Source organism: Anas acuta, chromosome 1 (assembly GCF_963932015.1).
Source record: "Anas acuta chromosome 1, bAnaAcu1.1, whole genome shotgun sequence".
Taxonomy (NCBI): Eukaryota; Metazoa; Chordata; class Aves; order Anseriformes; family Anatidae; genus Anas; species Anas acuta.
In genome coordinates this window covers 63,406,748-63,434,379 of record NC_088979.1, presented here as the reverse complement: position 1 = coordinate 63,434,379, position 27,632 = coordinate 63,406,748, and positions in this window count along the sequence as shown.

The window sequence follows — 27,632 nt, the reverse complement described above, 5'->3', positions numbered from 1 at the left end:
CTGAGCTTACCACCAGGGAGGAGGAAAGACACTTCCTCTGGTGGCATCATAAAGCCATGACCCCTTGCTCTCTTTAGAATAAAAATGAACACAGGCACTTACTTTCAGCAGTTTTGTCCAAGGAGTCCCCAGAGAAGAAGGGCACTTTTCTCAGGCAGAGGACAGGCTGTCTCAACAGGTTTTTGTCGGTCTCTTCTGCATTGCTTCCCTTTCTCTGTACAGAGGTCATCACCATTCAGACTGAGTTCTGGTGGCCATTTTAGGAACTCAGCATCTGATGTTCTCCAGTAACGTGGCCTTCAGTCCAACCTCTTGATAGCAACAGTTAACAGCAAATCCCGCCTTCATTCCAGTAATACACTGACTAGGAAGATTTGCAGCTTCCTTGCTTTGTTCTAGGCAAAAGGATAAATTATGGTGAACTGCCCTGCAGAGAAGTGCTTGGGGATACTGGTGGATGAAAAGCTCTACATGAAACAGCAACGTGCACTTGTAGCCCAGAAAGCCAACCGTATCCTGGGCTGCATCAAAAGCAGCATGGCCAGCAGGTCAAGAGAGGTGATTCTCCCTCTCTGCTCTGCTCTCTTGAGACCCCAGACAGTTAGCTTGGAAAATGTACAGCTGACAGCCTTTCTACACTGATGCAGGGATGTTATGAGGGGTTTGACTCATGGTTTTGACATGGGTGGTTAAAGTTCAGTATGTGTTTTCCCCTTACTAAAAAGAATGAACAAGAAAAAATGACTGGTCACCAGATATTATGTGATGAGTATTTGAACTTTTCAAGGCTTCTGCAAACCACAAACTCTTTGGGTTCATTCATTAGCAACACAGAAAATAGGCATTAGACTTGTGAGTTACCAGAAATTTGACACTTTAGACAAATTTGGAAAGGGATTTTGGAGCCTTATACTTCAAACTAAACATTGCGTAGGATACACAACTAGGCCAGCCTTCTTTAAAATGATTTAAAGACAACGTAATCCAAAAACGTAATATTGTGAAACTGTGATGAGCAAAACCATATGTTTGGGTTTGGATCGATGCATTATTCATCCCATGTACTTGTTGGGTCTATATCTGTGCTCTGTTCTGATAACTGTGAAGAGCTGCAGCAAGATAATTAGCGAAGTGGCAAATATTCAGAGTTAATCTAACAATTTTCTGTTTTTAAAGGGATTGATTAGGAGCCAATGCCAAAGTGGATAGATGTCTGAGGGTAAACAAATATTGCTCTATAGAATAGGAAACAAGTCCCCCTATCACAGTACTAACAGTTCCCCCTGATGATTCATAGTCATTCATACTAACCAAGTAGTTTGGTCATAAAAGCTGACATCTTGCGTCATCCTATAAAAAAGGGGAAAGGACCTTGCCCCACTGGAGACAGCAGCAAAATTTGTGTTGTCTCTGTATGGTTTTCCAGTAAAGGAGTAAGAAATAATAAGATATCAAAATAAGTGGGGTATAAATGCTCCTAATGTAAAACTGGTTAGGTGAGTGCAGTGAAGATGGATTACATAGCCTGATCTCAAAATATGTGGGAGTCGCTGTGTGGCAATAATAATAAGTTTATTTATTTATTTATTACCTAGCACTTCTCACACATGACAGAAGCCCGGTTAAATCTGAATAGTGCTAGCATGTAACAATTAGAAATTTGCCCAGAGTATGTACTGTGTAGAAGTGGTAGACTCGATTTAATTCCCCTGGCTGAGGCAGGGCTTGGCATCATGTACAGCTGTGTGCAAGAGGAAGCATACAAACCATCCCAGACTGAAAGAAACTTCCAGGGATGCTGCAATTCATAAGTCATAGAAACAAAACAACCACCATTTTTTATCTCAGAGACAAATATTTACTTTCCAAAAGACAGTTATTTATATCTTATAAGGAATTACTAATTCAGCTCTTCTGTGATTCCAACTAGAGCAGAGGATTTAGGTGACTCCCTGCCTACCACCTTTCAGAAGTAGATAAACTTCTGACTCCTTACATGTCTGGAAGTGAATATAAGGCTCTCCCAGGATGTTCTAGCTTCCATGCAGTCTGAAACCCGGTCTGGTTCAGTGGAAAGTAAAAGCAGAAAACATCAGTACTGCCCAGAAGGTTAGGCTTTTTTATATTTTTAATGAAATTGTGAACATAGAAAGTAGCAGAAATAAAATGGCCACAATCTCATGAAGAAAAAGAAAGTTTAATAGCTCCACATTATTTCACACCTGATTACTATTATCATACAGTAAACAAATAGGGTATACAAAATACCACAGCTGCATTTTATGAAGTTGGAATCTAATGCCTTTCAAATTAAGTTTGCCTTTGAATCAAATCATATGTTTTAAGCAAACCTACTAATTTTACATGATTCTGCTTTCAAACTCGAGTTCAGCACAGATTCCCTCACAACAGGGATATGTGCTTTACTTGAAAAGGTCACTCTGAACCTTCTTATCAACCTTGTTTGAACACATGCTCAAAACCAGAAAAGTCTCTGCCATGACTGGGAGCAGGTGGCACAGGCTGCCTAGGTGATCATGGCTCCAGTTTGAGCCATATGTGGGTAGGACAGGGATATGTGGAAATGCTTGGTAAATACGTCTGTAACCACTACTGCTTTTTTAACCTAGCTTAATTCCTTCACACAGACAATATTTCCCTTGAAAAAATTAAGAACCCTTTCTGAAACTGGAAGAGTTCCCCATCCCTTTTCCTACAAGAAGTTATATCGATTCCAGAAGGGAGTGTTTGCACAGCAGGGAACTACTTAATGCAAGGAAGAAACGCAAATCTTATCCTGAACAAAATCAAAACAGATGCTTCCAAGCACATGTGTGCATCACTGAGTGTGGTGAGATAGGTCAGTCTCTATGACTGGCTACACAAAGTGCCCAGCCTAGTTCACCTGGAGCCAGGCTGCAGGTACAGCTCAGTTTAAGGTGCAGCCACTTCAGTGTAGGCCTTTGCATATAAATTTATTCATATAAGCTAGGATTTGAAGCTGCTATTTGAGTCAGTGGAGACCTGGGGCTTGATTCAGTGGCCCAAGCACCACATCCCATCTCTTTTGCAAAGCCTTGCCATTGAGATCTACCTGCAGACTGGTAAATACAGCAGGCACAGGACTGGCCAGAGACCCACTCCCCTCCAGGGTAGCAGCTGGAGGCCAGGTGGATAACTAGGGCATCACACCTATGCTTAGGCACCTGAGCTATGCCCCTGGCTCAAAGGTAAATAATTACAGGTCTGTATCTAATTTGGGGTGTTTTACTCCAGAGCTGATTAAGACTGACTAAAACCTACCTGGGATATTTCTGCACTGGAGGTACACTCCATCTATTCCTCCTACTGTGTTCATATGAGATACAGAAAATTAAAAGCAAAACTATTTGTGTCCACAGGTACTGACTTCTGTGTGTATCGTGTGACACATCTTCAAGTGACTCTGTTCTAGCCTTCAAAGGTATACTGACTTTGGGCAGAGGAAAAAAACAGCCTTAATTCAAGAAACCTAAAAATAAAGATGGGCTCTCCTACGTATATATCACATTTTTTTCTCCAGAAGATACATTAGCAAGGTACCCACAACTTGTACATAAGCTACTCATCTTCTGGTAAGAGCACCCTTTTATTTTTCAATGTCTGGCATTTAAAAATATTTGATCAGTCTAACAGTTTTCCCATAGAATACAAAGCCTTTCAATATACAAAACCAAAATAACTATCTCATTTTGTGTATTGATTCCTTTCAGAAAGCTTTGAGGCCTGCAGGGAGCTTGCATAAGAAATTCTGATTAATGTATTTTGTCACTCTCCTCTCAGAGGCAAAACAGCATAAATAAAATAAATAGCAAAGTAGTCTCTCTCCAGTGCATGATACAGAGGCAAAAATAGTATAAATCATCTTTAAGATGTCCATGGGGAAAGTGGTTTCAGAGCTGTGTTTGCTTATCAGTTTACAAATGAAAGTGTAATCTTTGCGTGTCAAAGGTAACAAGCAGGACGTTGGAATGGTTTATTAAAAGCCATGATTAGCTTGCCTCAGTGCTGAACACTAACCTGTTTCTTGCAAATCTGTTGAACGAAGGCTCAGCTGTTTCATTTCAAGCCAAAACAAACTGTACCTGAACACAGTATTATTAACTCCTCCATTTACACTCAATACGTTTCTGGTTTGTTGTGAGAGTCAGAGGGGCAGAGTCAACATCCCTTATCTTAGCTTGCCCAGATGCCTTTTGCACATAAACTGAACTCTGAATTTTCTCAGTGTCTAATACTTGGGTTAGAGACAATTACATTATATGAAGTCTTCTTTCCTAAATTACTCCTGTGCAGTCTCAACCTTAGCTGCGTGCTGATATGATTTGTATCCTGTAAACTGTCAGAGGACTGATGTTTTATTGTGGATGTGATGACTGCAACGAGTGTGTGACTCATTACCACATCTTTTATTGATGGGGCTGGGGGTTACACTGCAGGACATCAGCAGAGGAAGAAAGATGATTTGCAAATTAAACTCTGTGCAAAGAATAGCATCTTGCGGGAGGCTAGGGCCATGAATTAGTTGCCTCTCTAGGGGGTTGTTTTTCTACAATCATGTTCTCAATGCTTTAGCATTTTGCAGTCTCCAGTCTGATTTTCTTTCTTAGTCACAGTCAATTCTCTTTCTCTTTGCCCAGCCATGTTCTCATTGCTGCATGCCAAAACGAACCTGCTTAAATACAAAACACACAGTGGTAGGCTGTTCGCTGTTCATCTGTCCTAGAGAACCCTCTCACATGCAGTCAGTGCAGACGCAAATCATGACTCGAGTTCCTCTTCTCCAAACACCTTGCTATTCTGATCTTGTTACCTATTTTGTTTTTCTTCCCCAGCTTTCTAAACTGAAGCAACATCCAGACACTAACTCTGGCCAAACTCTCCTCTAACATGTGTTACTTTCACTCTCTTTATAAATAAACAAACCCACAGTTTGATGAAGACCAAGGACTTGACAGACTTCATATATTTTTTGTGAAGTAACAAGATTTTTCCCAGGTCCCAGTAAAACTGTTCACCCTTAATTTTCCACACAGCAAAAGAGCAATGAATGAACAGGGCCATTTAGTTAACATTGGCAACCAACAATTACTTCAGATGAGGCTTCATGCCGAATCCCTAAGGGAATAAAGGGCTGCAGGTAGTTTTGAACTATTAATGTTCCCTGACAGTCCTGAGTAGATGCAGGGACTGTGGGATACCTGGAGTCATTCAGAGGAGTTGCAGTTCTGGGGGTTAGCTAAAAAGAGCTATTCTGGAGAGTTTTTGTCTCGAGTTGTTTCAGCAGTGTGAGAGAGACAGAAAGTGAATTGGAGGGGACTGAGGGTGGAACAGAAAAACTACTGGCTGCATTTCTAAAAAATAAAAAAAGTATGTTTATTGAGCTGGGGCAGGGGGAAGGGAGGGGGACGGGAGTAATTGGAAGATATTACGAGTTTCCCCTCAGAAAGAAGGGTGAAGAAAGGGAGTTAACCAGGACAGCAGGGAAGGCAGCTTTCTAACAGACATGATAACATCATATGCAACAATCTTATCATCATCTACAGCTATAACAGAACAAATGATCTTATCCAGGTGCCAGGAAGACCCAAAGGAATGTACCACTGCAGACCACTGCAGTTTCCCTTAGTTTTGCTTTTTCTATTACCTCCTATTTAGTTTCCTCTTTTATTGACATACTAAAGATCCAAATCAGGCTTAAGTTAGCAAAGTTTGCACATTTTTCACAAAGTGATGGATAGGTAGTTAGGGTAGGTAACCTCCTGGGGACAGTGGAGGAGATATGACAATAAAGACATCACACTGAAAATATTTTATTCCTCCGTTAACTGTTCCATTCATCCTGACAAGTTTTGCAGTCAATGACTTCCACTTGCTCTTTACCATAATGAGCATGTTCTTGCTTTCTCTCTTCCAACCTAGGATTAAGTAATATGAGCTAAAATATTAGTTTTATTATTATATGTTAAATATGTAGATTTGCACGTCTCCATATTTTGAATCCAACAAGGAACTATCAAATATTTAACATGTGGCTCTGGCACAAGTAATTTATCACTTCAGAAGTTATTAATCTGTTAAAGAAATAAAAGTATTTTTGCTCCCAGTCACTGTAGCTATAATTCTTTCTTAAAAAAATACAAATAAAAGCAAGGCTTGTGCTGGATTCAACTACATTTGTTCTGAACAACCATTGACAATACTTAAGGGAAAGGTAATACAGGACTTGTGGCAAACTACCCTGGACTGAAACTGAAAGATAATATGAAGCTACTTAATGCTTGTGACCATTTAAATTAGAAAGAAAACATTACATTTCAGTATGATGGGTATTCTGAGACCAGATAAAGATTTGGAGATCTAATATGCAAAAGAGCTCCTGTAGGGCAAAAGTTCACACAGAATCACAGATGCCCCCTCCTGTAGGGCAAAAGTTAATTGTCAGAACTCTTTGGTGTCACGTTATACACTACTGCTTTGGAAAGATCAGACAAAACTAGACATTATGTAAGAAGAATCTTCTTTCAGTTACAGAAAATAATCCATCAGGTACCATCTTTCTGTCACTTTAATTTGAATAAATTATATGAGTTTAAACCAAACGCACTGCCCTTAGTTTCACCCAGTGCTCGCAAAGCAATAAGCAATCTGTCTGGCTCCATCTCTTTCCTCCTCGCAACTGTGATAAAGCTCTTTAAAAATTGAAATATTGATTTATTATTTTTTTTTGTATATTTCTTCACTGTTTGATTATTTGATCTTTTGGTTATTGATACACCACAAATTCTTATTAACATACTTTTTAAAGGTTTTGAGCAACATTACATAACTGATCATTAATTGTGTAAATGTAGAATAGATTAATTCATAAGCACTTTGCCAGTATATATTAACATCCAGAAAATATCACAAACTGCTTTAACTAAATAATAAACAGACTGAATACCTCCAGTAACTGAGTTGCTCATAGCATGCAGAGAACTCCAAATGTTACATGTAAACAGCAGTATGAGCAATTTTTATGCAGAGGCACTAAATAAATAAATAAATAATAAAATTATATATATATATATATATATATATATATATAAAAGGAAGAATGAGAAAAAGACATTATTCAACACCATCATTTTGGCTATGGTTGAATGAGCTTGATTAGCTAACCACCTAGGTCCATTGCTAGTTTCAAGCATGTGCTAGTATCACCATTAAGTCTTGTTCAATGAGTTGCTACAATTGGCTTGATTTTGGAACGATTTGCAGGGTACCTTTAGTAGCTATGGCTGAGTTAATAGCTCTTTGGAGTGCTGGCACAACAAGGCCTCACTTTCAGGAAAATGACTTATGACTATCTGTGACTTATGTTGAATTAAGAAAAGAAGGGGAAAATGTGGTTCTGCAGAATCTCTAAAACACTTCTTGCTGAAGCAGCTGTTCTACTAAAGACAATCTTCCTATCAGCTGAGGACATCTGGCAAATTAAACATCTGGTTCAGAAACACACTGGGAGACCACTGAAACCTGACCATTCTATGAATGACATGCAACCTTCTATTTTTTTCTGATGCTGCCAATGTACCTCTTCACAAAGCATTTTAAAGAACTATTATTTTAACCTACTGTGTGTTTTTACTGCTGTTAGCTTCCACAAACACTGCACAAAGAAATAATGAAGCCATTACACTCACTTTCCCAGCCTTTGTCCTTTGATGAGCTTGGGGAGGGAAATGAGAAAAAAGATTTATCTCCCACAGGCAGCAAGCATACCTAGAGTGTGCTTGTATTCCTCCAACAAGAACAATGCATTCTCGATTTTAATGATAGTACTTCTTATGTTCCCTGTTATTTTCACAATTATAATAGATTTCAATACTTAGAGCAATGTAGCTATGAATCCTTACCAGTGTACAAAACCCATGTGTGAGAAAATTTTAATTATTCCACAGCTTCTATTGCTGAGTGGCATCACATTGAGCCATGTTTTATGCATCAACCACAAGCCTGACAAATAAAATAAAATAAAATAAAATAAAATAAAATAAAATAAAATAAAATAAAATAAAATAGCCTGTATGTCAGTCATTTGCTCTATAAACAGTAGCTCTGGGGCGGACTTTGGCCTGGAACAAAACAAGAGCATCTTTATGGAAGTCAATGCGAACTGTGTAGCAGAAAGCTGCTGTAAACCTGTATTCAGAAACAAGCACTTTCTGCCACAGAAGATACAACTTTTCTTGCCAGACGAGAAATGTTTTATGGAATAAATGCTGTGATTGTTACAGTTAGTAATCTTTATACCTACATTCATTTCACCTTGTACCCTACATTCTCATGTGGCTACAGACACTTGGGTTTCTTCCTCCTGTGAATGGGCCTAAGGACTTTTATAGCAAAGGTTTCATTTCAAGAAAAAACCCTCCCTTTTGGTATTATCATCACAAGTTATTTTATTAAACCCACTACAATTGGTCAAATGACCAATATGGACTTATTATACTTTGTGATGAAACACTGAGAAATGCAGCAGAGAATACACCTTCTTTAACATTATGGGTGAGGATGGATCACTGATCTGAGGGTGTAGCTAAGTAAAGAGGTGCATTGCTCTGAAGCACAGAAGAAATGTGTCCTCAGCAAAGCTCCATCCTGCTTGTCTCCCAAACCTTTCTAACAGCATAATTTTATTTAGATTTTTGCTCTCCTATGTGTGCAAAACTCCCACACCTTTGTAATCACCCCTGCCATTCTTATTCAGTTGTACAGGCAAAGACTGAGAAAGACAGACATGATATGTGCTTTTGATGCATCTTCATGCCAAATAACTGCATCAAAGGAGTAAGACAACAGGGCAGGCAGGATGTGGGAAAGAGTTACTTTGATCCTGTGCTGTAGCTGTGTGCATATACTGTACAAGCCGCAATCTATTGATTAGAAACTACAGGAAGAATTGACATTTAAGTATGAAAACAAATGATTTTATGTGAGTTTTCGTATTCACCACTCAGGATATACCTAGGACAAAAAAAAAAAAAAAAATCATGTCTAATTACTAACTGCAAAGGTATGTTTGTGCATCTTATCTAAGTTAATAGCAGCCACATCTGGACATTTAAGAATAAAATTTAGTCTGCAGTAAGGATGAGAACTTGTGGAGAAGTTATGTTTACCATATCACAGGTTATACAACAGGGTTAAAAACAGCAAACCTCATCAATAATTCAGCCTCCAAGCAGATTCGATTCTTCATCAGAAAGCTTCAGCAGGAAAAATCAAATCCATACTCTTTATTCTGGCATTCAACAGTATATACTGCCTTATTAGAAATGGCAACAGGAAAGTGTTTCTCCTCTTTCATCTTACTCTCATGAATGTGTTTTTCATAAGGAATAAACTGGAAAAGTCACCAGCTGGTAACAAATTTCTGGGCATTAGTACTGACAAGGGCTGGATTTAAACCACAAATTTCCCTAATCCCTTCAGTTCCAACATCATTTGCAACAATCCCCACACCATATCCAAGAGTATGGAGCACTCTTGGTTCTAATATTTAGCTTGCATATTTTCTGGAGATGTTCTTCTATTGGTACCATGAATGGTCTGACCCAGCAGGTTCTGGTAACAAAGTTGTGAAGCCCTTCAGCCTGCTGATGAAAAAAAACTCCCTTCCCAGCACTTTTTAGAGGATATCAGTCAAGTAACTGGTAAATTGCTAAAAGAGATAGTAGTCATATAGCCATTAGCTGTTGGTTTATCCAGTGTGGCGATACACGGTGCTGGGCATGGTAGTGTTCATGCAGACCCTATGAGCCTGGGGAGCTTGGCTGTGGAAGCCCTGGCAGGCACCATGCTGTAGCACTGCACAAAGCTGGCATGGGTCTGGGGAGGGCAAAAAAGAGATATAGCGTTAGCTGCACCACAACAACATTTCGTTCACGTTCCAGCTCTTGTGTTTGACCTTCTTTCCTTTCCCTTTATGCTGTTACCTCTCCTGGCCTCTGGAGTGCCAAACCAAGGTTTTGTAAGTGATTCCAGTGAGAAGTCAGTGAAGGAGTTAGCCATCATTGTTATAACTCTTTATTTACAATGACGCCCAAAAGGAAGGAAAAGTTTTGTTTAGGTTTCTGCTTTTACTTTTCCTCCCTTACATAATTCATACATAATTATACATACATACATATATAATTATTACATATTACATACACATATCATTATTACATAATTCATACAGAGTTGACTATATCACACTCTACTCTTCCCATATAAATAATACCACTACTTGCATACGACTTATTTTAACTTTCCCATTTCCAGGTCCAAAGCAGATGAAATACAATGTCTCCATTCTGTTGGATGCAAGAACTAAGAAAATAGCAACTAATTCAACTTCTTTCTTCATCTGAGAATTGCCTGCCAGCAGTGCCTGATTCAAGGTCCTTTTTCTTGCAGAAGCCAAGTCGAGGGAACGATTTCCATCATACCTGATGAGAGGCCCTCTTGGCTACTCAAAATTATTCACCGGTGCATAATGCTTGATGGTCAGGCTGCTCATCAGTGGCTGTGGAGGAGCAGGCCACCACCAAGCAGTTTGCTTAATGATGATCAGTGCTGATTAGACATCTCCCTGGGCTTCAGCAGTTCATGCTGGTTCAGCCCCAGGATGGGGTCTCTCACTCCCTCTCTCCATCCCTGCACTTCAGGATGCTGTTACCAGGGCAACTTCTACTGAGGCTTTAGGTTCAAATTCCAGTATCTACTTGTTCAGTGTTCATAACTCCTTGTTATTTTCCCTCTCTTTACTACTTCTTCCGCAGGATTGTTTCAACAAAACCATCTGGTAGATATTTACCAAACACAAAAGTGAAAAGAGACATGAGCATGGGTGAGAAAACTGCTTTTGTAAAGCAGGGGAGAGCTGAAGAAAATAAGTTCAGTTGGCCACAATGCTTCAGCCAAATTTATCTCACATCTACTGCCCAGCACCTTTGAACTCCATCATTCCCTCCCTTACAGCTGGCCCCAAACATGCCAGGTTATTTTGTGCTCTTCGGGCCAATGAGACAGACTAGATGCACACTGGACATTAATACAAGCACTTGCATTATGCATGTGAAAAGCTCGGTTACAGAAAATTATATAGGCTGTGGACAAACAGCCCAAGGCCTCTGGGATCCTGCTGAACAGATGTGATGTTCTTCATGCAGAACTCAGTGATTGAATCAGGGATCTGTGTGGTATTTTTTTTATATACTCACGGTGATATACAACATCCTGTGTTCCTGAAAGTCAGGTGAACTGAACACTGAAGGGAGTTTTCCCACTTTTTCAATCCAGTACCTCAACACTGTCATGACCACACACAGATGCTATTCAATATGTGTTGTGATTTTTTCCTTTATCGGTTACTGTTCTCTCATTCACATAACCCAGTCTTGTCCAAATAACACATACACCTAGCTTCTCCACATGCCTCACTTACATTTCCAAGCTTCCTCCTGCTGCCTCTGTTTGGGGCAGAGATATATGCCCATTGCTTTTAAAAACTATCTTAAATGACAGACCTACTCATTTCAAAAAAATGTAATGCAACCTATAATGAGATAACTTACCCCATCAAGCGATTAACATATTTTAAATGGTCAAACTGCATCTGAAACCTGATTATTCTAAAGGAGGCTGGTTCCTGACCTTAACTAAATAATTCACACTTGCTAACACAACTATAATTACAGCCCAGTAACCCTGAAAGTGCTCATTCCAGAATGGATGTCAGAGGCTTATTCTCAAGCCTGGGGACACATTTGCTGTCTTTTGCAATCGGCAATCACAGGCACAAGAACCAAAATCTGTTTGGCCTCAAAAACAGAACACAAAAAAAAAAACAAAAAGGGAAAAAAAAAAAAAACTTTTCAGTTTGACCTGTTTGTCTCGAAGATAATTTTTTTTAAAGGGGGAGGAAGACAAATGGCAAAAGTGAAAGATCTGTGTTGGGCATGTTGGGCATGTGGCTTGGGAGCCACAGCGAAGATGTTCTCTGTTCAAAATATATCATGCAGTTCATTTAAGGAGTGGAAGAAAAGAAAGTGCCCATTGGCTTTAAAATGTGGCATTCTTGTACAGAAAGAAAGGTAGGAACAGGTCCAGAAAGGTCTCTGTTTTCACTTTTAGGCAAAATTGCAGCAGACCTTACAAATTTAGACAACTCGATATTTAATTAAATTGCTGATCAAAGCTCCTTCCAAATGCTGAAAAGGCTGGAAGATGTTTTTTTTTGTTGTTGTGTTTTTTTGTTTTTTTTTTCTTGTCCCCTTATGACACATAAATTTCAGCCCTGCATTAAATACATTTTAGAAAGAGCATTGCATTGTGAACCTGGTCAATTAAGGCTATACATTTTTATGGATAGAGTACTGTATTCCCCAGTGGCACTGGCTGCCTTTTTACATTGAATTTCTAAGCCGTCTTTTATAGCAGCACACATCCGTGAAAGCATTCACTGGCGTACACGCTAACAAAGCACAAACAAAGGGTGTTTGTATTTTAAGCCACACATTGTAAATACAGAAAAGTTGACCTTAAGTCACTTATCACAGTAAGAAACAGCAATAAATTATATTCAGGTTTGCTCGTTTGAAATTCTGTGTTTACAGAATTGATCGCCTGCAGAAAGAGGTGCAGGAGAATCCAGTGTTTCCTGGTCACTGGCTACCTTTAGTTTGGGGTGTTTGAAGGGTGACACACAGCACAGCAAGCATTTGTATGCATTTGGGAAACATCAAACAGAATTCCCATCAAAAGGTCTGAAAATAGAAAAACTGTGGGAGTTAAGACTGTTCAGAGAAGGCTGTTTTTCTGGAGCCTATAAAATGCACAAAGGTAAAAGTGCCTGAGTTACTTATCCTTTTCCTCTGTTAAAACCCACAGTATACCCAGTTTAGGCCATGTAGTTGCCCTGAGCACAGCTGGTGAAGTGAAGGCAACCCCTGCTCAGGGCCAGCCAGGACCATCAAGATGGAGCATAATTTGCAAATAGTTATCAGGGTTGCATCAAAGAAACAAGAGACACAGCTACCAGTTTTTTTCCCATAACAGATATAATCCCCAGGACCTCGGATTCATTCCTTCCTTCATTCAGAAGGAATATTTTTCCTTTGGGTTTCTATAAAAGAGGAGTTATTTCACTCCACTCTAGTTTCCTTAGCACCCAAACTGCTCAGGAGAAGAAATGCTGTTTCCTTTCAGAGTCTGTCCCATGTATACAGCAAATCGCTGGTGAGTTGCCACTGGGGTTCACTGACAGAAGACAAAATGGGGGAAAAAAGAGGAAACAGAGATATCCGAAGACAGATGTTCTTTCTTTGTCTTTCACCCAGAACAAAACTGGAATAGTGGTGAGAAGAAGGGGAAAAAATAGGAGGCAAAATCAGTGTGTGGGGGAAAAGGATGCAATGAAAACTGTGACCTGCAGAAGGAATGAACACAGGGCTAAAAACACGAGCGCAAAACCTGCCTGAGCTGCACAACAGGAACTCAAAGGAGAAAGGTAGGGCTGAAGTCTCATCTGTTGCCAGCAGCTTTGCTCTCTCCTGGAAGAAGGCCTGGCCCCTGAGGGAGGGGGCTCCTTCAGCCTCCAAACCTTGCTCTTTCCACTTGCTGGGAGCACTGAATCCAGTTCCACAGTTGTCTGGGGAGATTTCTTCCTGCCCCTCCAAGCACACAAGGGAAATTGAAACAGGGCTGTATGGTTGTGATCCTCCCAGCCTACTTGTCCCACTTGGTATAATTTGTCTTAATAGGTGTTAGCCTGAGTGTTGGAGAGAATAATCTGTGCCACAGGCCAGTGATTGCACCATTACCTGGCTCCAGTGTCTTGTCTTTATAACCTGCTGAGGGAACTCATCCCAGATGATTGTGGCAATATGCAGAGATGAGTATCAGGTGCTTCCACCTGAGGAACCAGAAGGTTTGTGTTTTGTTATCCCCAGTATCACAAGAAGAGGGAGAGGAGTTGTTTTCAGACTTCTCATCTGCTTCATAACAAGCATAAACTAAAAGTCACATCCTCCAAATCTCAAAATCTTAGGAGGGAAGCCAAGTTCTCCCTTCAATATATCATATCAAAGCTGGACCCTTGCTCATGTATACTCTCTTCCCTACAGCTCAGATGGATTGGGGCACCCATGTTTCTTCTCACAGGAATCAGAGTAAGGCCAGGATAACATGCAAAGCCAGCAAGCCAAAAAATGTTATCAGATCCAAAATGCCTGAATTAAGTGTCAAAGTTCAGAAGAGGACTGACAAATAAACAGAGCAAACAAAAACTGAGAAGGATCTTTGTTTACCCCAAATATGAACACCAAGTTGCTGTTTGACACCAGTCTCTTCCTGTTCAAGGAAACTCGAGCTCCTAAATCAGGACATAAAATTTCACTAGGCACCTGAAAGTGAAGTTTTCCAGCCCTTGGCTCCCTTTGTAGATCTAGTATTTATGTCCCTGTGTCTCTCTGTGGAAGCAAATCAGCAAATGCAGAAACATAGTGGGGTGAATTCACCCCCTGGCAGACACATGGTGCTCTCCAAAGCACCTCACAAGACGTTGGGAGGTGGGGAGGGGTGCTTCTTATCACCAACATCACCGGTAGATTTTTCTGTGAAGCTATAAAACAAATGTTGAATTTGCTGAAAACCATAAGGGAGGAAGTTATTTTGAAGTGAAGCCACAGGTATATGCAGCAGATGGAAAATCACAATTACAATTACACAGCGGGGTACCAATTATTTTCCCTCGCTAGCAATAAACTCTTGGATTATTAAAAAGAAAGAAAAAAAAAAAAATGTCAAGCCTACATCAGTTTTAAAGTGGGAGAATGCAAACCTTTCCTTCTTGCCAGGGTCAGGAAGGCTGAGGGCATGTCATGAGGGGGATTTTCCATGCTGCTCGGGGCCAGCTCTCAGGAGGTAGGAGCAGTGACAGACCGAGAAGGGTTAGCTGGCCTGCAGGAATTTCCAGCCGTTGCTCAAATTATTCATAACAGTGCCATCTGCTGGGACCAGCTCCCCGGATAAAGCCTGGGAGCCAGTGCCTCTCGGAAAAGTCTGTTAGTTGGTTTATGTTTGTAATTAAATCAGGTGTTTTGATAGATGAGGCAATGGCTGATGAATACTAAAGATTTTAGAGGTACTCTTTGCATTTCATTAAAATGCATTACAAAACGCTTTGGTAAAGGTCAAGCCACTCTTTACAGTGCTCAGTTTCTTTAGATTCTTTTAAATCAAGAGGGAGACAAGGGATTTTTTGTTTTAATTGATAACTCTCCAGTGTGATAAAAGCTTAATCAGTAAAGCACTTAAGCTAATGTTTACTGTTAAGCAACTAAGTGGCTTCTCTGAAGGTGGTGGTAATAGCTGCATTTCCTCTAAGTCCTGTAGGACATGACCTGAGATCAGAAGGAAAAAAAGAATAGAAAAAAAGAAAGAAAAAAAAATGCTTATAAATGTACATGTAGTTCTCTTATTTACCAGGGAATCATGCACACAGTGTCTAGACTCAGAATAAGTGTATGTGAAGAAAAAATTTAGTTCATAGGTAAAGAAAACACACACTGCAAAAATCACACCAGTGCTTGTATTAGAACAGAAAATAAATCATTTAAAGTCATTGGCAAGCCAATATTCAGCAATTAAAAAATTCTTATCTTTTGAAATTAATTCTAGACTTTACAAAACTAGTGCTTATAACTTCAAACTCTTCATGGATTTTTTTTTTAATATACTAAAAATATTTCTCTACTCTAAAAGCATCAAAAACAATACTAATGTAATTTTACAACCTTTATACCAGCTCTAGCTTTACATTTGAGAAACTCTGGTAACAACCATGTAAAAAGCTAGAATTTAAGCCGTGCTTATCACTCTTAGGTGACAAACCTGAGCTAGCTGTGGAGTATGTCTCAAATATTAAAGACGCTTGTTTTATCACTTTACATACTGTGTAAAAAAGCTGAAGAGGGAATAAGTTTCAAAAGAAAAATTAAAGATGTCCAGTGGAATTATCATGTTGAGCTTTTTGTAAAAATAAATACATTTTTAGAAGAACTTGTAATTAAATTTTCAAATTAATATTTTCTTATGTTATAGATATCAGAAGTATTAAAAAAAATCCAAAAGATTATCTAAATTTATGGATGGTAACTCCATCAGAGAGGTACAATGCTAAATTCTTGGTTTTGAGAAGTACGTTTTTGTAGTCTTATGCATATTCAAAGCCCATTTTCAATCAGTTCTGAGCGCACAGTACTACCACAAATCTATCCCCAGGTCCTTCATGCTGCTCTCCAGGCAATGTGACACACATCATTAGTGACCAACTGTGATCATTGTGTCTTGCAGCCTACTGCCACATCAACAGAAAGCTTTTAGCACCCATGTGCAGTGTGATTGCCTCCATAGGCACCTGGGGAGTCTCAGAAGACCCAGTCAGCTCCTTCAGAGTAGTGGGAGTCACTTAAATCCCTGGTATCCCATTTTTTGCCAGGACATTTGCCTCAACCCCAGTAGGATGGGATTTCCTCAGATGCTGGTGATCCCTCAAACATCTGGCTCGACAGAAAGTATCAGAGCACACCTCTCAGAGATCTTATGTGCTTCACAGGAAAACTATAGGTTGGGAAGAAAAAAAATAATAATAATCTGAAACTAATCAGACTTGGCTTGGTTGATTCAGGACCTAACAAATGGCTACAGCTGTCATGGGAAATTGTACAAAGTGAGAGAGATAAGGAACATCTAATATCTGCTGCAGCTGTGAGCAGGCCCTCAAACACCTACTTCAGTGACATAGCAAGAACCACAGGCCAGTTCTCAATATCTGTATCATATTCAGCAGGTCCTGGTGCAGCATCACCATTTGTGGTATTGGGAGATTTAATTTCATAATCTAGCTCTTACATCAGTTCTTCCAGCCTCCTACATCAGTGATTTAAGAGCTCATTAAGAAATAAAACAGTAGAGACATAAGCACAGAAGGCTAAATGCCATGAACTAATAATAGGGCATGAAAAGCAGCTCCAAGGCTGTTATCTGCACCATTCCTCTAAGAGCCAAACAGGAGTGCAGGCATGACAAGACACTGGCATCAAAGCAGGTAGAGACAGAGAAGCTTTGGAGACCAGCCAGTCTTCTTTATTAGAAAAAAAAAAAAAATCTCATTTTAGCCACAGAGAACCTGATCACTCCTGTGATTTGCTGCCAGTGTTGTGTGACAATGAGAGCAGGAGTGACTGGCTGATGGGGGAGGTAATATCGAAATTAGGTTTTATGATTAGAGTAAAAGAACATGCAGTGAGTTTGCTAAGTGAGGATCACTGACTGCTCACAGGACACTGCTCAGAGGACCATTTGGATGATAGTTTCTCAAGCAGTTTCACAGATTAGAGCCCTTTACTCGCTGAAGCATGGTGTTTTTCCCTAGAAAGGGAAAACAGAGTCCTTCTGAGATAGTAGCAAGAAGTAAGCTGTATTTAGATCAAAAAAAGGGATTACAATTTATTTTATTTTATTTTATATTTTATGGGGTGAAGTACATGTAAACTAAAGCATGGAAGTGACAGTAATACCTTTTTCTGTAAAGTAAGCATGATGGGGAGTCCTGAGGCATGCCTCAGTCTTACACAGCATACTCACATACATGTACATGTATATATTTATATTTTATGTTCAGTAAGTATATTTGACAATAGCTCTTGGCGTTAATGGACTGTCTCTGGAGCAGAGGGAAAAGATTTTGTTTGTGGGATTAGCTCTTGCAATGTGCAGCACAGCAGCAACTGACCTTTTAACATGAGAAAAATCACACTAGTGTCCAGCTACAGTTGGCCTGCTAAATTTAATCCCACGCATTTTTACGCCTGTCACAAACATACAGGATTATTACCAGGAGTCTACCACAAGTGGAAATGAAATGCGTTATTATCTCTTTAAACATGAATGGGTCTGTCACTGATGTCCTAAAGCTTTTTGCAGAACACAGTGCTTAGTTATCTCCCTACTGCCCCTCAGCTTCTCCACTCCCATGGCAGAGCACTGCATTGCTAAAGTTAATTGTTAGGTTCACGAGCTCAAGAGAGGGCTAAATAATCTCCAGTCAGGTGCTGTGCGTCAGTCAGGCTGGAAAGATTTGGGGAGACCAGCCAAGGAGCAAGCACAAACCTGAGGCACTCGCTGGGCCAGCACCATGTGTGTTCTACAAGGGGGTTATTTTAAAACAGCTCTAGTGATCCACTCCGTGCTGTTGTCTTCTGCACAAAAAACCACACTCTCAGCTACAAAGACTGCTTATGGATTTAGCATCACATATCCACTGCCATATAGACCAGAGTCCTGGTCTTTCCAGCAGCCCACAGGTGGGTCTGTGTCTTGCAGATACCAGGGAGAAGAGGAGGGAGGTATTGGGTGTCCTGGTCACTGCAACAGTGTCAGGAAAGACCTGGATCCTCTGATTAGATATAGCCAGAAGGCTCCCTCCTCAGATAAGGACAGTCCTCCTCAGGGTGCTCCAACTCACAGCCAAATGCTTGCTAATGCATGGTCGATGCTTAGAGACATACCTGCAATCTTCGTAAGTCAGTGCTGGTTGTCTTTACATGCTCAAAAATGAGACAAGTAGTACATAGCATGTAATCCTGCTGAACAAGAACCAAATTTAAGTATTTCTCCCTATAAAAATACTGGTGGAAGACCTGCCAATACCAACACTCACTTAAATAAAGGAGAACATTTGTTTCAAATTTTGAAGGTGTGTTAACAGACAAAAATGTTCAGTTCTGGCCTACTGCTGCACTCGCTGTTTCACAGAGTGCTCACACTTCTGACGAGTGTGAGAAGGCTCCTCACGTGAGTGTTTCCTGACCTTACTTTCTGAATTAGATCTGCTAAATTTTTGCTGCCAGCTGATAAATGAGAAGTAAGAATACTCACCAGTTCCTGAATACATGGTTCTGAGACAGTACCTTCAGCTACTAAGTCTTGAGATCTACTCTCTACAGCTCTTGAAGATGATGGAGAGTATTTAAAATGTTTTATATCCATCACAATATACACTCCTATGCTTACACAACAAAATAGGTTATGTCAATAACATCTATGCCATGCTGGCCCCAGGATAACATATCCATGCACCCCAGGAATCGCTGGGTGTTGTACAGCCCCTCCAGTGCTTCATCTCCACCACAAAATTCCCTGGAAGCAGCAGAAGGTACCACCTTTGAACAGCCATGCCAGCACTAGCGAGCCACAGGAAATCCATGTAAGCTAGTCACAGAATTTTCTGGTTCATTACAAGGCTTACAGCAGCACCAGGATTAGGAGAGCACAATAAGCATGGCTGAAAAGTCATTCAAGTGATTTGTGGCTTAAAAATATGAATACTTCTGAATAACAGAAAAATGATTGATCATGTTGAGCAGACTACTTACAATGAAAGCTTAATTAAAACTCTCAGGTAGGCTATGCATGAAAGGAGAAAGTGAACAGCTTTCTCAGAGGAAAAAAAAAAAAAAAGAATTTTGTACTCAACTTTTCAGCTCCAAAACAATGAAGCACTTACACAAAGGCCTGACTTCAATCATACGCTGAAGTTCCCAAAATCAGTGAAAACAAAAATCATGGGATTTCAGAATGTTTTGAATCAGCCACATACTTAATTTCCTTGCTGAATCCTAAACAAAACTTTAATTCCTATTTCAATTATCTTTGCTCATATAAATTGAAGATTATTGAGTGCATTTTTTAACTTCATTTAGTATTTTTGAACAAACTTCTGGAATCAGCTGTCTTATAAAAGATGGATTCACAGAATCCTATAAACTGGGTGATCAGTAAAAGTCCCCAACCTTATGACACAATAAAACAACAATTCAGGATGTTAGCAAACTCTAGGTCTCATTTTTGGAGTAGAGCAGTATTAACTGCACTGCTTAGGTCAGAGTTTTTAAATGGTTTACGTGAGCCAAGAGATTGTGTTTTCCTTTGAATACTTCAGAAAATCTATGTAGCTAACTGTATGGGATGGGTACAAAAGACAGTCTTATGTAAAATCTGGAAATGAGCATAGAGATATGCAAATAGTAAGAAGATTATATCACTATTTTAAGTTGCCAACTTTTAAGTCTGGCATATGTGTCAGTACTCATCTTGTAACTACCACCTAGTGACAGTAGAAAGAAAAAAAGAATAATTTTGAATCTGAGGAAAATCACAGAGTGTGATTGCTTTAGAGTGCCACCAAAACCCAGAAAGGGTCATGGCTCATTGGTTAAATGCCATGTCATTAAGGTACAGCTCAAGGATGTTTAGAGACATTCTTTCTTATATGTGAAACCCCATGGCTGAAGAAACAGTGCTGTCAAGCAGGTCACCTACCAGTTAAATGTTCAGATGTGGACAGGAATTCAAATCTCAGAGCTCCACTATCACATTATAAAAATGATTGATATTCCACAAGTTGCACTGTGAACATCATGTGCAAAGATAACCTCAGGAATTCAAAGATTAGACAAGAGTCATCTTGTGTTGATTGATGGCCCTGTGCCACTCTGGGTTATGGGTTATGACCACTGGAGACTTCAAAATGAACTAAGCCAAACATAGCAGCATCCTTTGCTCAGTGAAGCAAAGATGCAGGTCTGAGAAACCAAACTGTTCTGTCAAAAAATAAAATACTTAGCTCAGAAAAATCTGTCAGACTTTCAACTCTTTTGACAGCTTCCATATTCAATGCATGCAAAAGTGAGTCTGATGAATGCAGGCAACACATTCAGAATGTTTCTTTGACATTAAAAATCTCTAATCTGGTATTTTATCCTTAAATAATTCACACATCTCTTTTATGTAGGTCTCTCTTGGATGTTCTATAGAGGAAACATCTTCATTAAAGCAAACAAAACTAAACCACTAGCATTAGAAGCTGTTCTCACATATGGTACAAAAGCATGCTAATAGTTTAATGACACTGATGAATAGCATATATATTAACTGAAGAATAGCTGTCTTTTAAGTACTAAAAATATCATCCTGTATTAGGGCTGTCATTTATCATGAGAGGAGGAATTTTATCAACAAGTAAAATGAAATGCATTCTATTAATGGTCTTAGTTGCCAGACCTTTAAAATTCCACTGTAGTTTTTATGAGGACAACACTTAGTAAAATATTTGCTTTTAATTTGGAAACTTCTGTTCTTTAATTTCATTAGGATCTTTAATTGTCATATCATTCTTATTTAAAGAAAAATAAAAAGAAAAATAACAAAAAATTGGATTATTAATATTTTGGTGAACTTTTCCCCATTTGTAAAGATGTGGTCAGTGTAGAGTTTGTGAATTCCCACAAAATTCAACAGAATTTTAGATCAGCCATGGGGAACTTAAGGAAAATTATCTATCCAAAATGATAAAAGAATAAGTGAACATATTTTTCTTAATTTTGCGCTGAAGGTACACACAAAAAAAGTTAACTTGGATTTAATGTTCACTAGTGAATTTCTAACAGACCTTTTCCAAGAGAACTATAATAGTAAAGAATGAGCTTTTTCAAAGGTAAGATATTTCTAACATCTCAGATATCATGCTGTCAAACTTTTGTCATTCATATAGTTTAGGTCAAAGTACAAATACCTGACTCGTCAATTTTTATTCCTACAGCTTTCTCACTTCATATCTGTTTTAATTTTAAATTCTAATTTTCTTGTTGGGAAAACCTGACAGCAAGATCTTGTCCTTCTGTCTTGCAGGTGACATGCACAATTGTGTACCTCAGCATCCCAAGAAACAAGTCTGGATGAAGAGGAACAGAAAGTGTGGCACAAAGTACACAAAAAAAAAATGCTTCCTTTACAATCTCTAGACAAGAGGATTCTCCTCTAACAGATATTATTTTAATTATAGTACAACAGTATCTGCTCAGTGCAGATTTTGCAGATGCTTGTAAGACTTTTTAAAGCCTGACACATTACCGGTTTTGAATATTCCACCACCTCAACCTAGTTCTTCTCCCATTAAATTAATAGATACATTGCCTTACATTTTTGTGGAAGCAGGATTAGCCACACATTTTAGAAATGAGGCTATTAGTGCAGTTTTTCTTTCATACCTTCTACATTTGGTTAGAGAACAAAGGTTAGACTAAGGAATTTTCTCTGTTTCTATATATATATATGTTTCTTTATAAATAGATCACTCCTCCTTATATATGGATATGTAACTGAGAACACTTAAGAAGCACAGTTCTGAACCCATTTTATTGCTAAGCATATTAGAATCTAGACCTAGCTTGCCTAGCTCCAGAAACATGAAAAGGTGCCTACGTTAGGAGTTTAGCTCCCCTAGCTGTCAATGAAGAGAGGTAGAAGTCTACCAAGGCAATTCAGCTGCACTTAAGACTTCTGATATCATGCATTTGTAGCTTTACAAGCACAAAGGGAGACAACATCCAGCAAACAGCTGCCACTAAAATATGCAGAAAATCCAACACAACGTCTTGATCTTTTAATACAACTTTAATTGTGTGATAATTACACAAAATGTCTCACTGAAGTATCTAATATTACATAAGTTGAATCTTATTTTCCTAACAGTGTCAGATCTTTTAATGTGAATATTAACACAAATAAGAATCTTACCAAGCAGAATGATTTGTTTGATGAAATTTTATCACTGATCTTAATTTTTTTGTGCTTTGCATCTGGTATGGAGATGAATGACTTCATATATAGCATTTAGCTGGAGTACCCTCATGTGAGAAGAGAACCTGCCAGTCTTGACAGATACAAATTAGCTGCTCAGAAAAGGGTTTTACTCTTTCCACTGCCCAAAAGTGACACAAGAACAGAAGAAATGCACCCACAGGCTGGTGATGTGAGCACTCCGGAGGCCTTTCTGGCTGCCACCATATAAATACAACCTTCAACACCTCCAGATGTTGTTGTTGCTGTTGTTGTAGCTTAAGAAAAAAAAGTAATACACATTTTAAGCCTCAAAGCTACTTCTTAAAGCATGAGAACTTCTTCCTTTTTTTTTTTTTTCAGTCAGGCTTCTTCTGCCATGTGACACTGAAACACAGGTCATTCATTTCAGAAGAGTGTCAATTCTTCACAAAATGTGACCACTGCTATCTGTTTTTCTATCAGCTGCCTGAAGAAAACAGGTTAACTGATTTGTCAGCCTATGGGAAGAAAAATATATGACAACATCAGCAGACCGAATCCTAGACCAACTTCTCTCCTCCTAGTCCCTGAAAGAGTGCCCAACTGAGAGGAGAAACATATCCATTACACTCTGAGTAGATTTAATCAATGAGAAAGCTTAAATGAATATTTTAAAAGGGAGAGAACAGATTTTTCACATAATATTCCCATCTCCGTAAGGACATAAAGGCACCTGTACTCCATCTTCCACTAACACCAGGGAACCTCGTCCTGGTATCTGGTTATTAAACTGCTCTTTGGTTTACGGGGTGGGGAAAGGTGCAGATTTCAGTTTCAGCTGAAGCTCAGGGAATATTCAGCTGCTCAAAATATCTTTGTGATTTAAAATGTGAACAGACATTTGAAAATAAATACATAAAATCCCATCATGGATTTAGGAATAAGGATCCATTGTTCTAAGTTCAGGCTGGCTTTATGCATCAAAAAACATAGGCAAGTAGTGCTTCTTTACTTATGAAGAGTATCAGATTTTATGCTGTTAAAGAATGCTCCTGACAAAATGTTGGTGGCAATAATTTAATTTTTATGCTCACAAGAGAACCTACTAAACATTTTTACTGCTTTGCTTTCCATCACTGCACTGTGTTTAACCAAGTAAGGTCTTTTTACAACCATGCATAAAGACAGCCACTGCCAAGAGAACTATTTTTATAACCTTTATTAGTAAGATTTTCTTAATGTTCAGGTATTTCACACACAATGTTCTTTCTGCTACCTAACAAGAATTGTGGCACACAGGTCTATCGTACTGAAGGAATAATAGCATCTGTATTCGATTTTTGTTTGTTTGTAGCATCTTGATTCCTTTCTCCAGTTTATGAAATAGTCATACAAGGATTTTCCAGACCCAAGCAGCACTAGAGTGAATAAGTGAATCACTGGGCTTGCAGAATTTTGGAGAGGAATTTGGCTAGTAATCACAAGATCAACGCTGCATGAAAATTTCTGAAGCTGTTTTCTGATGCCTCACATCCAGAGAGATTTCACTGTCTCCAAGCAGATGTTTGTAAAAAGAAAAGTGGAATTATAATTTGGTTGGATAAGCAAATGTCTTCTGAACTGGGAACAGCAGTCTTCATGCAACAAAGTCCCAGCTTGAATAGCAGATGCGGCACTTAAGCAAAACTCCATTTAATTGTTCCAGATGAAAGGTCAAGATGTTTTAGTGCCTAAAGGACTGCAGGATAGCACTTGAGCATCCTGCTATACCACAAGCAGATCCAACAATAACATTTTCAATCTCCAGTCTTCAGCTGTAATGAAAGATGTGCGTATTTCTTCTCAGCAAATAATTGCAAAAATGACCACCTTTGAACAAATCTGATTTTGTTTTGCTCTGACCTAGTTTTCTAGTTTCACACAGTCTCTGGGGAGGCTGTAGTTGCCAGTAGCCCCAAGGGACCTGTATGACAGTAGTGAACCCAAAGTAGTGAAGCCATTTTGTCTCAATCACAACCTGAATAAAGGTGTGCAGAAGATATATAGGTATTTACAGATATTTGAGAGCAAATGCATTTTCCCTGGCTCACAGGCTGTTTGTTCTGATGCTGTGGTACACTCAATAAATGGTCAAACCACAGCCTTAGAAGTTCCAGTTGAAAGAGAAGAGATATGAAATTATGTCAGTTCAAAAAGTGCCCTTTGCAAAGAGTTTGCTTATATCCATAAAGAAGGCTTAATAAAGTGACCATGCAAATAGTCTGTTTAAAAAATTCACCAAATGCAAGTAGAGATGTTCACAAGTAGCTATGCCACAAAGTAGATGTTTAGCTTAAATAGAAATATTTTCATATCAGTTCATGAAGGTGCTTGCTAAAAGAACCCCCCACTATTACCATGGCACGAAGCTTCTATTGGATCCATGGATGCAATATGTGACACCTTATTCCATTTAGGAGAATTAGAATCCAGCTTTAAAAATGAGATTGATTTGTTGGTACAAATGAATCAAGAATAACTTAAAATATTCACTCTAAAAAATAATGTAAAATGCATTTCTCTCCTGCTGTAATTTGCCAGTTGCAGGACAGGTTGACAGGAAAGCCTAGAGAAAATAAATGACTTGTCCATTTAGCGCTGCTCTGAGGAAAAGGACCGTAACTGCTCAGTTAGCACTTGCTCATCAAGCCATGTATGCCTGCAGCCTGGAAACTTGGATACATCCTCTTCACCAGCTTCATAGGCTCATTGGTTACATTTGTTCTTAGGCTCCATCTCTTCACTTCAGGTTGCTCATCACAGCAGGAACTGGGGTGTTGGCACACCAGTCTCCCACAGGATCTGGCACAAATTCTGGGGCTTCATTTGAGAAGAGACAAGGACACAGCTGTGTCATGCACCTAAAACCCAAGCAGTGTTCCCATGTTATCTAACATAGACTTTTGCTTGAAGAAACAGCCAGGCTGCCATTCAAGACTGAGACTGTCTGCATTAACATCATCAACACTGAGCTTGCTAGCAAAGTGGAGCCTGCAGACAGCTGGGAATCGTGTATTAACATGTTAAGTAATGTTTGTAAGTAAATTCCACCATTTCATATATATAAAGGACACCAAACTCTGTAAGTGTTTATTACAAGATTCTGTTTTCACCCTGTGGCTCTAATTTACAAGCGCAAATGTGTTATCCTACATAGTGAATACCTGACCTTTTATTTCTACAAAGTAATTTCCAGAAACAAAGCCAAAAGCATGTACTGCTTCTGACAGGGTGACAGTGCAGCATTTCATATGCATATTTTCTTGGAAAAAGTATTTGGAAAAAGCTGTTGGAGACCAATTAAACTTTATCACCTGACTATGCATGCTCACAATAACAAGGTTGTTTATTAATATGACTGCAACCCCAACACAGGCAGAGCTTGGCCAGAATTATACAAACCATGGGTTTCAACACCTCCTTTAACAGGAGATTCTGCTGGAGAGAGGATTCTTAAATCAAAGAAATTTGTGCAGTGTGTTGGTAATGGAACATAAGTGCTTTATTGGTAGGGACTGCACTTACGTATGGGATTAAACATTTTGTTGAATCAAAGCCTTTTGACATTTCATTCCATGTTTACACTTTACATTTCCCTTAGTATTTGTTTTGCTATTACATAAGTATATCTCTGATAACTATATCGACCTTATATGGCTGCTCCCCAGACAGTCTTTAACTAACCATCACAAGAGCCATAGTACTTTTCCTGTTTTACAGATAACTGCAGGATTGTTCTTGATAACATATGGGTTGTGACAACCAGGTGTCTGTGACACAAAATCACAGGATGGCTGAGGCTGTCAGGGCCCTCTGGAGGCCACCAGGCCCCAGCCCTGCCCCAGCAGGGCCACCCAGCGCAGGCTGCCCAGGCCCATCTCCAGGCGGCTTTGGAAGGCCTCCAAGGAGGAGACCCCACAGCCTCTCTGGGCAGCCTGTGCCAGGGCTCCTCACCCGCACAGCACAGAGCTCCTGGGGCTCAGGGGGAGCCTCCTGGGGGCCAGGTTGTGCCCAGGGCCTCTGGTCCTGGCACTGGGCACCTCTGACAAGAGCCTGGCTCCGCCCTCTCTGCAGCCTCCCCTCAGACATGGATGAGATCCCCCTGAGACTCCCCTTCTCCAGGCTGGGCAGTCCCAGCTCTCAGCCTCTCCTCCCAGGAGAGCTGCTCCAGGCCCTCCATCATCTTGGTGGCCTCTCTTAGACTATCTTCAGTAGGCCCAGGTCTCTCTTGTACTGGGGGGCTCAGAACTGGACCCAGTGCTCCAGGCATAGCCTCATCAATTCAGAGCAGAGGGGAAGGGTCACCTCCCTCAGCCTGCTGGCGATGCTTTGCCCAATGCAACCTAGTATACCATTAGACTTCTTCATGGCAAGGACACATTGCTATCTCATGTTCGTCTCCATGTCCAGCAGGACTCCAGGTTATTTCTTGCTGAGTTGTTTCCAGCTGGGTTGGCCTCAGCATGTGCTGGTGCCTGGGGTTGTTCCTCCCCAGGTGCAGGACTCTGCCCTTCTCCTTGGTGGACTTCATGAGATTCTTGTCAGCCTACTTCCCCAGCCTGTCCAGGTCCCTCTGTACAGCAGTACAGTCCTCTGGGGAATCAGCCACTCCGCCTGTTTCATGTCATCTCGTCATATTTGTGATTAACTCTAGCTGTGCCCCACAATACCAGAAGCTTTCTTTGCCTCAAGTTTCTCACTGACTGACTGTCAGGTCAGTTTTCTTCAGTCACTGAGAGATGAAGGCAAGCAATCAGCTTTAAAATTCAAAAAAACTGAAAGTGAAACCTGGGCTTGTCCAGCATGTTCTTCCTATTTTTTTTCCAGAATATGCTTATTTCTGGATGACTAGTAGATGT